This window comes from Myotis yumanensis, unplaced genomic scaffold (assembly GCF_028538775.1).
Source record: "Myotis yumanensis isolate MYYU_CA2020_CCGP unplaced genomic scaffold, mMyoYum1.0.hap1 SCAF_13, whole genome shotgun sequence".
In the NCBI taxonomy this organism is placed as follows: Eukaryota; Metazoa; Chordata; class Mammalia; order Chiroptera; family Vespertilionidae; genus Myotis; species Myotis yumanensis.
In genome coordinates this window covers 49,548,095-49,562,492 of record NW_027223764.1, presented here as the reverse complement: position 1 = coordinate 49,562,492, position 14,398 = coordinate 49,548,095, and the positions used below count along the sequence as shown (strand labels likewise).

Below are 14,398 nucleotides of genomic sequence, written 5' to 3'. Positions count from 1 at the left end.
TCCAGAAGGTCCTGAGCAGGCACATAATGTGGGTGCCAGGGATCTGAGCCCTGGACAGAATGAGCTCATCCCTGGAGTGAGGGTGAAGAGGGGAGAGAACGGAGGGCTAAGGCTTGAGCAGGTCACCATTAAGTGGTCAAGAAGAGGAGGAGGGGCTAGCAAAAGAGGATGATAAGGAACTGGCATAAGGGGACACCAAAGCAAGAGGAGGGAGTGACAGAGGAGGGAGTGACAGAGGAGGGAGTGACTAGCTGGGTTGACAGTTTGAGTAGGCAAAAGGCTGAATAGAAGCCTTTGTATTTGGGCACCCAATTTTATCCCTTGCAACTGGGAAAGCAGGCTGGCCCCTTCTTCCTATAACAGAGCAGACAGTATGTGAAGCCAGTTTCACATTTTATTCTGAGAGAGGAGTTCCATGGGAGCCCTTGGTTGGCCTCATCCGATGGCTCTGTGCAGAAGCCTGGCCACCGAGCCCTCAGCTCATCCTTGTCATGTGGGCAACACACGGGTCTGGGCCCGGGTCCTGGACCACAGCTGCTCCACCCAACCCGAGGGCTCAGAACTCGCAGATCACAAGGCGCTTCGCTCCACAGGCCACATCATTCCACTTGCCGTTGGTCATTATCTCCACACAGTGCTCCCTGCCTTTACTGTTGTTGGGCTCCCCAGGGCCCCACTTGGAATAGACCAGGGGCCTCCCGTCTGGGTAGGTGAACCAGCCCTTCCAATAGTCAGTCCAGCTCAGGCACCCAGGACCCTTGTCCTCAATCTCAACCAGCTGTTGCAAGGCGTGGTTCTCGGCTTCAGACCGTGGGGAGGGCAGCTTCCCCCCGGCCTCTGTGCACATTTGCTCTGCCTGCACGAAATCTTTTACAAAGCCTGCTGTCTTGAAGATCTTCTGGCCAACAACTCGGCCGTGGGGGAAGAGCTCCACTAGGAGGAGAGGACAGTCAGGTTGGGGTTCTGGGGGCACCTTCCAACACTGGATGGTACTAAGAGCTTTGTGTTCCAACCAGAGCCCCAGGCCTCCCATATAGGGCCTCAGAGCACCAGGGAGGACAATGATTAGACCCCACCTCCGCAGTGTGCTCTGGGAGGTGGATCTGCCTGTCTAGTTACAGGTGAGAACACTGGGCTCAGAAAGGTTAAGTATGAGGCTAACATCATGTGACAATCACATGCAGAGTTGGGGGTCACCCTTATCTGATCTCACACTAGAGCTGAGACGTGCTCTTTCTATTGCACCCCATGTTGCATGGCAGAATCGGTTTCCCAGTTACTGGGCGGGACTGGGAAGCTTTGGCATCCTGCAGCGAAATGGCATCATGCAGCCTCTGAGAGCTGGAAACAAGGACGGTGCTCCCTCTGATCTCACTGTGGACGCTGCATAACAGCAGGGCATGTGGCATTGACAGGGAGGTCCATGCCGGGTGTGGACGTGGGAAAGAAGAGGAGAGGGTGGGCCATCTGAGGGCAGCGCTGTGCTAATCTCTGCACTGTGTGCGCCCAGTGCTGGCCTCTAGGTGTGCATGTGGGTGAGGCTGGAGAGCTGGGAGAGAGGACAAGGACAGCTGAGAGGTGTGCATGGGCATCAGGGGCAGGAGAGAGTCAGTGCTGGAGAGAGGGCTGTCTGGGAGTCAGAGGGCCAGGCATTCAGCCCCGCCTTGGCCATGACTGTCCAGGTGGACAAGGTAAAATCACTTCCTTTTTCGGGGTTTCCAGTTCCTCATCTCTAAGATGGGAATACAATTTATAAAAGCATCACCTGTGTGACATTCAACTATATGTTTTCATTCTATCTCATTTTCCATCCTTTATGTGTGTGTATGTGTGTGTGTGTGTGTGCACGCTTTAATATATTTGTATTGATTTCAGAGAGGAAGGGAGAAGGAGAGAGATAGAAATATCAATGATGACAGAGAATCATTGATTGGCTGCCTCCTGCACGTCCCCTATTGGGGGTCAAGCTCACAGCCCAGGCACATGCCCTGACCAGGAATCAAACCATGATCTCCTGGTTCATAGGCTAATGCTCAACCACTGGGCCATGCTGGCCGGGCTCATTTTCCATCCCTTTGACTTCTGAGTTGTGCATAGAAGCCTTCAGGACTCCTGAGAGGGCTGTGCTCCAGCCCCAAAGGGCTGGTGAGGAGCCCAGGCTGCACCCCAACACACTGTGACCCTTCCACAAGGGTTCAGGGGTCAGACTCTCAACAGGCTCAGGAGGGCACCCAGAGCGCCCTGGACAGGAGTTCCTCTGCCATTCACTACATGCACCCGGGTGGGTCTGTGTGTGCATACACGAATATGGCCACGTGCCCATCTGAAGGCACATGGGAACACTGAAGGCCCACCTGGTGTGTATGAATATGCGTGTGTGCTGGTGGGTGTAGATAACGTGAGGTGAGTGATGGCATATGTGTATAACACACATGTGTGTCAGGTGTATATCATGAATTTTCTTATGTTTGCATCAGTGTGCATATGAGGGAGTGAGCACACATGCATGTTTGTGGAGAGAGGGAGACATACCAAATGCTTAAAACCTCACCCTTGGTATGTGGGTACTCAGTGGCCTTAGGTATGTAAGAGCCAACCCTATATCTCACCCCTGCGTTCTCTCCTCATTCAGAAACTCCTCTTTGGATCAATGAGATTTGCTGAATGATTTGAGCTCAAAGCTGACATGGGGAAAGCGGGGAGGAGGGGGGAAATTAGGGACTGAGGTGGAGATGCCCACAGAGCACAGGCACTGGGCTGTGCTCCTGGAGCCTCTCACTCCTCAGCACCCAGGTTGGGGGAGAGTATCCACCATGAACACCCCGGGAGGAGGGGAGAGCTCAGCACTGGGCAGAGCCCAGAGGCAGCCTGTCCCCTGCCAGACCCAGGGCCTGTCTCAGGTGAGTCTCTCAATGGCCACATGCCAAGGTCAGACCCTCACAGCTGTGAACCCTCGCACAGCTTCCCAGCCTCCACTCTCAGGACAGTGTCTGGAGTCACTGCTGCTGTGACCTGGGCAGCAACATCTTGAGGAGTTTGCACACCCAGCCCCATAGAGATAAGAAATGCATCCTGGGTAGTGGGGTGTCCAGGGACCAGCACAGGTCAGCAGGAGAGAAGGTCTGAACTGCACTGGGCTTGGGGCATTAATCTGGGTCGGGTCACAGGTGGCTGTGATGGTGGGGCTGGAGCCTGGTAGCCTTGACCATGTTGGCGCCAGCCCACTGAGCTGGTGTAAGGGCCACACCCTGCTCCGTGTCCCTGGCATCTGCTTCCAGCTTCTGGAACATGTGGCTGCTTTGTTCTGCCCCGCCCTATGCTTAGCCCCAGGTCCTGCCACAGTCCCAGGTCCAGCCCATCGTCCAAACCCACTAGCATCCTAGAGCCCCTAATCCTAGAACCAGGCCTGCCTCAGGCCCGGCCAACCCCAAACTCAAACACAGACCCTGCCTGGAGCCTGCCCTTAGCAACTGGCTCAGGTTCAGGTCCAGGTCCAGGAACTCACCTTTCTTATACTGAAGGAAGTCTTCCTGCAGGCGTCTTACCTGCTGCCTCAGAGCAGCATTGTCTGCAGGAGAGAGAGGCCCCGTGAAGTCCAGTCCCTCAAAGCCAGGGATCGGCTCAGAGTCTGGGTCCCAAGGGAAGGGTGCTCAGTGACAGGCTTTCCTAGGGGAGGGTAAGGGGCTGGGCCCCAGGACGCCCACAGTCACTGTCACAGCTGCCCCTGCAATTCCAGGGTCTCCACGCTCACCAGGGACACCTTTCTCCCCTTTGAGACCTGGTGGTGGTGGGGGGGGTCTCTTGTCCCTACAGAGCCCTGCATGCCTGGGGCATCCACTTCTCCTGAGGAAGGTACAGATTAGGGCAAAGGCTGCTAAGAGTGTCTGCAGGCTGGATGATTTCCTCAGCTCCACGTGGAGAAGGGGAAGTGGGGGGCTATGCACCCCACTGTCTGGGCTCCTCCTGATGTGGGGGTTAGTGGCGGGCAGGGGCCACAGCAGGGCCTGCCAGTGGTGATGGCCTGGCTTCCCTGGCACGCTGAGCATCCTTAGGTCACATCATGGGTTGCCAACGTCATTCCTCCCTCTCCCTTCCGGACCTCCGCACACCAACCTCCTACCTTTGGGTCCAGGCTCTCTTTTGGGGGTTGGTTTACCTTGGGGTCCTAGATCCCTTTGTATTCTTGAGGGACCATCTCTCCCAGCTGGCCCACGCACACCTGCAGGTCCCAGAGGTCCTGGGAAAAGGACCAGCCAGTCAGTGCACGGAGTCTTCTCAGATGGGAGAGCGTGAGAAGGTGAGAGCAGTCATAGAGGTCAGAGAACAGCACCATCCTACAGACGCCGCCCAGCAGTATTACAGCCTTCCCTGTGTGAACCCAGTGCCATCTGCAGGTCACCCTCCTTCCTGGGATGGGTATGTGCATCCTCCTGCATGGCCTAGTGGCAGGCATTGCAGTCCATGCCCACTGCTCACCACGTGGCCACGAGTCTCCCTTGGGTCCCGGTTCTCCAGCAGATCCATTGTCCCCTTTGGGGACATCCAGCATCTCTATTCGCCCTGTTGCTCCTGGTGAACCTGCAGCAGCAGAAGAAATGGGCATAAACCTGGCCCTGGGCCTAGGAGTAGAGCACCTGCAGGTCAGCTCTGCATTCCTTCAGGTTCCGCAGGTGTAGACATTCCACCTCCACACTCCTCAGTCCAGTGGTGACTCAGGAGACGGGTGTGCACATCCCCGTTTCACAGGCGAGGAAACAGGCCTGCCAGAGCTGGAGCGGGGGGTGTTAAGCCAAGAACTGTCTGATTTCCATGCAGTGCACCCTCCCTGCCCCGTGGCTGAGTATTTACAGCAGGGGATCTGCCAGCTTTTACCCTGGTTCATGGACTCCTGGCTTTCCCCTTCCTAGGACCAAACTTCATATCAGAAATGATCCCTGACATGAGTCACCAGGGAAATGCAAATTAAACCCACGAGATGTCATCTCACCCCTCCTAGAGTGGCGACTATAAAAAACACTAAAGCTCGCAAGTGTTGTTGAGGATGTGGAGAAGAAGAACCCCTAGCACTATTGGTGGTATTGTAAATTGGTGCAGCCACTATGGATACCAACATGGATTTTCCTTAAGATATTAAAAATATCATTTTTTAAAAAATATGATTCAGCCATACCACTTCTGGGTTTTATCCAAAGGAAATAAAACACTAATTTTAAAGATATCTGTACCCTCATGTTCATTGCAATATTTTTTACAGTAGCCAAGAGTTGGAAACAACCTCATAGTGTCCATAATGGATGAATGGATAAAAATGTCACACACACACACACACACACACACACACACACACAGTGGAATATTATTCAGCCACAAAAAATAAATCCTACCATTTGCCATCAACATGAATGGATCTTGAAGGAATTATGCTAAGTGCCATCAGTCACACAAATTAAGACAGATACAGTATGATCTCATTTATATCTGGATTCTAAGAAACAAAATAAAGAACCTGAACTTATAAATGCAGAGATCAGATTATTGGTGGTTACATAAGATGGGAGCTGGGCGGTAGACTAAACAGGTGAAAATCAAAAGCTGCAAACGTCCAGTTATAAAACATGAGCTCCCTTTCCTCCCCTCTGTAGTGCATTTAGGTAAATCCTTTTGATCAGGCCTGAGTGTGGGACCACAGGGCCTCATCTTTGCCCACCTCTCATGCAGTAGAATTTAGTTAGAGATATTTCACACTCTGCACAGAAATCATTCAACCATAATGAACAACTATAAGTGCCGCAGCTTTGATCTATGGTGCCCTGAAGACCAGTCATTTACCCACAATTTGCTCATTGTTGGGGTGAGAGGAATCAGAAGATCCTAGGGGAGGAATCCAGACAGCTAGGGTAGGGGGGAAAACACCTCAAGGCTCAGGGCAGCCTGTCATTTGCCAACTGGTAACATGATATTTTAGGTGGACTGAATGTCTAGGGCAGTGGTAGACAAACTCATTAGTCAACAGAGCCAAATATCAACAGTACTTCTTCAAAATAGACTCGCCCAGGCCAAAAACCGACTTCTGCACATGGGCAACGAAGTTTCAATCACACTGTAGTGCAGGCCCGCACATGGTATTTTGTGGAACAACCACCTAAAGGGGCCAAAGAGCCGCATGTGGCTCGCAAGCTGCAGTTTGCCGACCAGGGGTCTAGGAGACTTCTTCCCAAGGAGGTGGGTTTCCATTTCCAGGGCTTCCACGCAGAACATGCAGACTTGCTGAGTTGGTTACATACAATTCCAGTGCCACCCATGCTCACCAGGACAAGCCCACGGTCCCAGCTCTACCTGGATCCCCCATCTCTCCCTGGGGGCTATCTTTCCCATCTTGTCCATCACGACCAGGCAGGCCAACCTTCACAGGGCTACACGTGACCAGGGTACAGTCATCAATCAAAGGTTTCTTGGAAAGGCTCTTCACTTCTGCTCCCCATGACCTTGGGGGCTGTGTGAGCAGGACCAGCACAGAGAGGAAGAGAAGCATGGCCTGCAAGGGTGGACAGAAAGAGAAGGACATGCTCCTGGCCACAGAAGTGCTTTCTTCTCCACATGCTGGTGGTTCTGGGCTCAGAGGACACTGTTTGTGCCAGTTCTTTCTCATTCTGAGTTTACCACTTCCTCGGGCATCATGGGAGTCTCTAAACACCAGGCAAGCTCACAGGCCAGCAGCGTGGCACTTGCTGGGGCAGAGGCTCGGCCATGAGCACCAAAGGCTCCAGCCAGAGCCAGGGCATTTCCCCCTGGTGTGCAGCTGCCACAATTCAAGGGCCCTGTGCCCACAACTGGGGAAGAATGAAAAGCCACAGGCATTCTGCCCCACAGCTCAAGATGGCACAGAGGGCACCACAGCTCATTGTAGCAGAAAGGTGTCTGGGCAGGAGCCCCTTCACAGGGTTGGAGACCTAGGACTGGGATGAGGCCTCATCGCTGGGCCTCTAGCAGTATTGGGCAGAGCCACATCTCCCTAAACCCACATTATGTTCACTTTATGCCTCAATGTCAGAATAAAGTATATTGAAAAATGACTCCTCTAAAAATTAATTTGAAATCAGTAAACTTGTCTAGTGGGCATATTTTTAAACAAAGATTTGAAGCTAAGAGGAAAGCCTGTGTATCCATGTCCAAAGGGCAGTTTGCACCAGGATGAACTTTGACCCTGGGCCTGGGAATGCCCGGGCTGTTTCTCCTCCACCACCTTCCTTTCTGAAGAAATCAGGGATGGAGAGAGCCAGGTGAGAAGTTGAAATTGCATGCCCACCTTAGGCTTCCTGACAATGGCATCTGGGGTCCGGGTGGGTGTCATATCACACTCACCCACCCTCCCCCAGCCCAGAAGGCAAATCTGCCACTGAGCAAAGGAAGCAGAGTGAGGGGCAGAAGAATGGTCCTTCTTCCCCACTATGCTGCCCTCTCACACCTACACCCACACCTCCCAGAGCAGAAGAGCTACATAGACCCTGTCTTCCTCAACACCAGTACATTAGAGCACCCCAAATGGGCAGGGGGACATTCGCTGGACACAGAGAAAACAAAAAGAGAGGCCAGCACTGACACTCACCATTGCTTCCTCGAGGGTCAGGGTCTCCAGGCAAATGAGCGCTTCCCTGGCCCACGGGCTCGGGCTATTTATGCTGCCCTGCAACCTGAGCCACGTGGTGTTGATCTTTTAAGAACTCCTTTGGACAATTTTCTTCCTTGTTGACTCACATCACCCCACCTGGATTCAGGAAAGTTGCCACTACACACATGTCACCTTAGAGTTTATAGAGCACCCTCAGTGCATGGCCTCATCTGCACCACACTGAGTTCTGTGAGTTAAGTGGCATCATCAATGTCTGGTTTTTACAGATTTCCAAGAATCTGAGGTGCAGGGAAGCAGAGCAAGGGGCAGATGAGGAAACAAGTTGCACAAAAACCTACAACTATTGCAAAGCATATGCATTTGCATATTTCAAGAGTCAGGGCTTGCTGTGCCAACTTCTCTTTGTCCTTCACCACAACATTACTGCCCAGATAGTGGGAAAGAGCTGGGAGCTTCTTGGCATTTCTGGGCAGGGGTGGAGGAGCTAGAGGGGTTGCAGAGGCTGCAGCATTCTGTGAGGACAGTGGCAGGGGAGCTGCCACCTGCAGGGGTCACTCCTTTGCTTCCTGGTCTAGATCTTGGAGAGCCCCTCACTTGCTTTCTATGGGATGGAGTCCTTACATCCTTGCTTTCATTTCTCCACTTCCTTAGCTGGTGTTTCCTCTGTGTATTGCTCTAGTAAGCAGTTTGGACACCTGAGCCCAACCAGCATTGCAAGAAATGCTGACGTGACTGTTGTAAGAAGAAAAAGAGAAAAGGGAGGGAAAGTAGGCATAAAGACTAAAAGTGGACATCAAAAACAATGCAAAAAATAAAAATACAGCACCAGATTGCTTCACTAGTAAATTCTACCAAATATTCAAAGATTTGATGCCTATTCTTCTGAAAACCTTCCAAAATATTGAAGAAGAGGCAATACTTTCTAACACATTTTATAAGGCCAACCTAACCCTCATACCAAAACCAGGCAAGAATAACACAGAAAAAGAAAACTACAGACCAATATCACTGACAAATGCAGATGCAAAAATCCTAAACAAAATACTAGGCAATAGAATGCAATAATGCATTTTAAAAACTAATACATCGTGATTAAGTGGGCTTCATTCTAAGGACAAAAGAATAGCTGAGCCAGCATATAGAATCAATCAGGGTAACACACCACAGTAACGAAATAAAGGATAAAAAGTCATATGATCTTATCAATAGATGCAGAAAAAGCATTTGATAAGATACAACATCCAGTTATGATTGAAATACTCAATAAAATGGATATAGAAGGAAAGTACCTTAACATAATAAAGACCATATATGATAAACCTCCAGGCTTTATCATACTCAATGGTGTAAAACTGAAAGTTGCAGTATATAAAGTCAACGTAAAAAATCCACTGCTTTCCTATATACTAACAACAAAACCTCAAAAAAATAAATGAAAAAAAGTCCTTCTGCAATTTCAAGAATAAAATACCTTGGAATAAGCTGAACAAAGGATGTGAAGGACCTATGTACTGAAAACTACAAAGCATGATTAAAAGACATTGAAAAAGACACAATGAAATGGAAAGATATTCCATATTCATGAAGAGGAAGAATCAATATAGCTGAAATGGCCATATTACCCAAAATAATATATTCATTTAATGTGAGCCCCATCAAAATCCAAAGGCATTTTTTTAAACAAACAGAACCAAGAACATCAGCTTTGTATGGAACCAAGAAGACCCTCTAATACCCAGAGCCATCCTGAGAAAAAGAATGAAGCCAGAGGTATCACATTACCAGGCTTCAAATTGTACTACAGAGCTATAATAATCAAAACAGTATGACATTAGCAGAAAAACAAACACAGAGACCAATGCAACAGAATTGAGAGCCCAGAAATAAAACCACATGTATATGGGCAAATAATTTTTGACAGAGGAGCCCAAAACACCATAAGGAGAAAAGAAAGTCTCTTCAATAAATGGCATTGGAAAAGTTGGAAAGCCAGATGCAAAAGAATGAAACTAGATTACAGTTTGTTCCCAGGTACAAAAATTAATACAAAGTGGATCAAGGACCTAAATATAAGATCTCAAACAATAAATTGCATAGAAGAAAACAAAGGTCCTAAACATAGAAACCTTGGATGTAGAGAATATTTTATGAATTTGACCCCAAAGGAAAGAAAAGAAAAAAATAAATGACATGAACTATGTCAAACTAAAAAGCTCTGTGCAGCAAAAGAAACTGACAACAAAATAAAAAGACAGCCAACTGAATGGGAGATGATATTTGCAAACAACAGCTCCAACAAGGGGTTAATATCGAAAATACATAAAGAACTCAGACAATACCAAGCAAACAAACAATCTGATTAAGAAATGGGCAGAGGACCTAAACAAGCAGCTCTCCCAAGAAGACATACAGTCAACAGAATATGAAAACATGTTAAACTGCACTAGCTACTAGAGAAATGCAAATAAAAACTACAATGTGATACCACATCACACCTGTTAGAATGGCTATTATCAACAAGACAGGTAATAACAAGTGTTAGAGAGGCTCTGAAGAAAAAGGAACACTCATTCACTGCTGGTGGGAATGTAAACTGGTACAGCCACTATGGAAAACAGTATGGATGATTCTCAAAAAATTAAGAATAATTATAGAATCCAACAGTCCCTCTTCTGGATATCTACCCCCAAGCTCAAAAACATTTATTCACAAAGATATATATACCCCTGTGTTCATTGAAGCATTATTCATGGTGGCCAAGACATAGAGACAACCCAAGTGTCCTTCGATAGAGGATTGGATAAAGATGTGGTGCATACATACTATGGCTACTGCTCAGCCATAAGAAAAAATGAAATACTGCCATTTGTGATAACATGAATTGATCCTCAGAATATTATCCTACGCAAAAAATGTCAGTCAGGCCCGGCCGCCATGGCTCAGTGATTAAGTGTTGACCTATGAACCAGGAGGTCATGGGTCAATTCTCAGTAAGGGCATGTGCCCAGGTTGTAGACTCGATTCGCAGAGTGGGATGTATAAGAGACAGCCGATCAATAATTCTCTCTCATCATTAATGTTTCTATCTCTTTCTCTTCCTCTCCCTTCCTCTCTGAAATCAATAAAAATACCTTTAAAAAGTGTCCATCAGAAAAACCTAAGAACAATATGATATAATTCATATGTGAGATATAAAACTGAAACTCATAGACACAGACAACACTATGGTGGTTACCAGACAAAAGAAGGTGGAGGGGTATTAGAGGGGAAAAAAATAAAAGCCAAATGTATGGTAATGGAAGATGATTTGACGAAGAGTTGTGGGCACACAATGCAATGTTTATGTCATGTATCATAGAAATATACATTTGTTAACCTATATGATCCTATTAACCAATTTTACCCCAATAAATTTAGTACAATAAATAAGTAGATAAATTTCGAAAGAAAGAAAAAGAATTAAATTATTTCATTCTAGTTGCCAAAATAATAGGGGCATTGAAATCACAAGGGTCTTGGCTACCTGAGAACACTGAAGCACAGAGATTAACTTGCCTGAGGTCCAACTCTAAGAAGAGGAATATGCCCAGAGGAACATAAAGCAGGTGAAAGTACGATTTTTAATTGGGGAAGTCAATGGCTGAGGTGCAGGCAGAGGGAGTTTCTGACTAGATTCCAGCATAGATCATGCCTCCCCCACCAAAATGAAGGATAAGCACCAGGAACAGACTTGATGGGCAGATGACCTCATGGAGGCCTGTGAGTCCTGCCTGTAGATGGGTCCTGGCTGCTGCTGGGAGTTAGAGGCCTGGAGAGCTCAGCCAGTGCATCTGGGCAGCACTAGGTGTTCTGAGGTAGGAGAGAGCGACATTTGCGGAGCTGGAAGTATTGAAGGTGTTTGGAGACTAAGAGAGCAAACCAAAGTAAGGTTCAGCCTAAACTAATTTATCTGGCTGCTTTTTTCCCTCCCCCACTAATCCAAAGTTCACATGAGGTTTTTTTGGTTTTATTTTTTCTCTCAGTACCTTGAATTCACACCAGGTGGCAACCTTCCCTGTGCCTCCTCTATCAAGCTGTTTCCAAAAAACATTTCCAGTATGTAATAGGGTGACCAGCAGAGATGACCACCAGGGACTCAGATCAAGATTTAGGAGCCTTTATTAAGCTGGCCAGCGACTACAGTTACAGCACCCTGCTGAAGCAAAGGCTGAACTGCAGTGCAGACTGCAGGAGTTACAGCGTTTTTATTTGCAAAAACCACAAAGTTAGTTACAAAGCCTTGTTTACACAATCTGTTCCAGACACAGTACAGCATCAGTACAGTGACGACCTTCCTATCTATGTGTTCTAGGAACAGAGAGTACAGCGTGCCCAGCCTGGCCGAAGTGCCAGATATTACTCCCAGCACATTGTAATGTTTCAGAAGACTGGAGAAAAACCAAACCAGGCTTAGAGAAAGGGAGCTACATTTTATTATTAAATTCTGTGCAGGCCCAGAGAAAAATGTGTCTTTCAAATTCTGGGCCTCCCAACATGGAGGAAACTCTATTTATACTTTTTCCAGTCCTTTGTCTCCTAAATTTGGAATGAGACTTCCGGGCCTTCTGAGAAAGAAGTTAAAGTACAGTTTCTACCTGAGATGATTGCTACCATACTTCACAGCAGACTTTCAATTCCTTGCTTTAATTCTTTTCTCAACTCCAGTCACTAGTGCCTCTGTTCCTACTCCATTATTTCAATCTCATTGGCAAAGGTCAACAAAGGCCCTAAGTTGCCAGCCTTATGGTTGATCTTCTTCCCTCAGTCATCAAAACTTTAAAAAAAAATTCTCTTACTTCAGATTCTTATTTTAAGCTTAGTTTCATGGCATATCCACCGAGTCCTTTATGCTTTGAAATATCCCATAACATATACCAGTGTATGGTATGTGAGCCTCGCACCCTGTGGGACTCTGAGGAAGGCCATCTGGAAGTGGACCGTGGGACCTTGGGAGCCTGGTGAGTGTGTGAGCCCAGACTGCAAACTGCAGGGAAACAGCTGGCATTTTGATCTCACACAGTTTGCACACAGGTACACTGTTGGGGTCCAGCCCCAACAGGTCCAGGGTTTCCCAAAGGTGTGGAAGGAGTCAGCGAGGAAGGAATGACACGGAGGCAGCGTTCAGTTGATCATCATAGCTAGGTTTCCCTAGCCAGGTTCTAGCCAGGTTCTGTATTTATTTCTCCTGTTACATCTGTATTTATACCAGTTGATTTTAATCCTATCCATTCTATTCCAAAGGTTAGGGCATTTCTTATCTCCATTCCAAGGTTACTCAATTGTTCTATTAAGCTACAAGGAATTAACTGAAGGAGATTATCCTAAGTAAAGATTATGTAGTTTAAGCGTGATTGTTTGTAGTTAAAGTGATTAACTACCCGCCTCGCACTTAGTTAAGGGGTTTTATTCTCACCCTAACTCCAGGGAAAAATCCCCACCTGGGGAAACAACCTTTCTCAGAGAGGTGACCTTGGTTAAAACACATAGGGCTAAAAAGGGGAGCAAACATATTAAGAACAGTATGCCATATACGCCAGGTCCCTTGAAACATATGCTGTGCAGATGTTTCTTCCCTGCAGCGACTGTGTCAAGCAGCAAGGATGGATCGGCTTCCAGCAGTACACCCCAAACCCCTGCCCACACCTGCTTGCTTTGTTTTCTGGACTCTTTATAACCATGAACTGTGAAAGCCTGTGATGGGGAAACCTTCACCAGCAGGCCACACTGGTGTCCACATAAGTCTAATAAACCCAGGTCCTTCACAGCCAGTCCTCTGGTTTATTTCTTTAAAACCAGCAGGCAAGCCCTAGCCGATTTGGCTCAGTGGATAGAGCTTAGGTCCTATGCTCAATTCCCGGTCAGGGCACATGCCCGGGTTGTGGGCTCAATACCCTGTAGGGGCATGAAGGAGGCAGCCAATCAATGATTCTCTCTCATCATTGATGTTTCTCTCTCTCTCCCTTGCTCTCGGAAATCATAAAAAAATTTGGCAAGCAACACACTGATGTTTTTCTCAGAACTCAGCTCTTTGCAGAACAAGTTGTATAGTCAAGTTGGTGGAGGCAGGACGGGAGGTGGTGTGAATGTAGTGGGGAAATCCTAGGTGGCAACCCTGATTGACAGTTGGGGACCACCTGGAAAATGCCAATAGGACTTTCTGGTCCTGAAATCAGTGGTGGGAAAGCTGCCACTGGCAAATGAAAGGAAAATAAAGAAAATGGTTCTCTTGCCTGGCCAGAGTGGCTCAGTTGGTTGAGCATCATCCCACAAACTGAAAGATCACCAGTTTAGTACCTGATCAGGGCACATGCCTGGGTTGCAGGCTCCATCCCCAGTAGGGGGTGCACAGGAGTTAGCCAATTGATGTTTCCCTCTCTCTCATTTTCCCTTCCTCTCTTTCTCTAAAATCAATAAAAACGTATTTTAAAAAGAAAAGTAAATGGTCCTTTTAAACCCCCAAAATTCCTCTGGAGGCCCTGAGGAAGCTGTGGTCCTGGAGACAGTGCAGGAATTGGTGCCACCCCAAAACTCTGTGTGGGCAGCAGGAGCAGTAGGGGTGACTGCCCCACCTCAATGTGTGATGGCAAAAACTGACACTTTTAAAACTGAAGTTGTCCAAGCCAAATACTCTCCCTCATCTCCAGCCTTTTTAAAAGTTGGCAAGGACACTAGGTAATTAAGATACACACTAAAGCCTTGGTAGGCAAACTGTGGTTCGCGAGCCACATG

General features: G+C 47.7%; 1 pseudogene; it reads right to left on the bottom strand.

The window, feature by feature from the left end:
* Positions 1–376: 376 nt before the first annotated feature.
* On the bottom strand, positions 377–7,623 carry LOC139022060 (pulmonary surfactant-associated protein D-like; annotated as a pseudogene).
* Between the last annotated feature and the right edge of the window lie 6,775 nt (positions 7,624–14,398).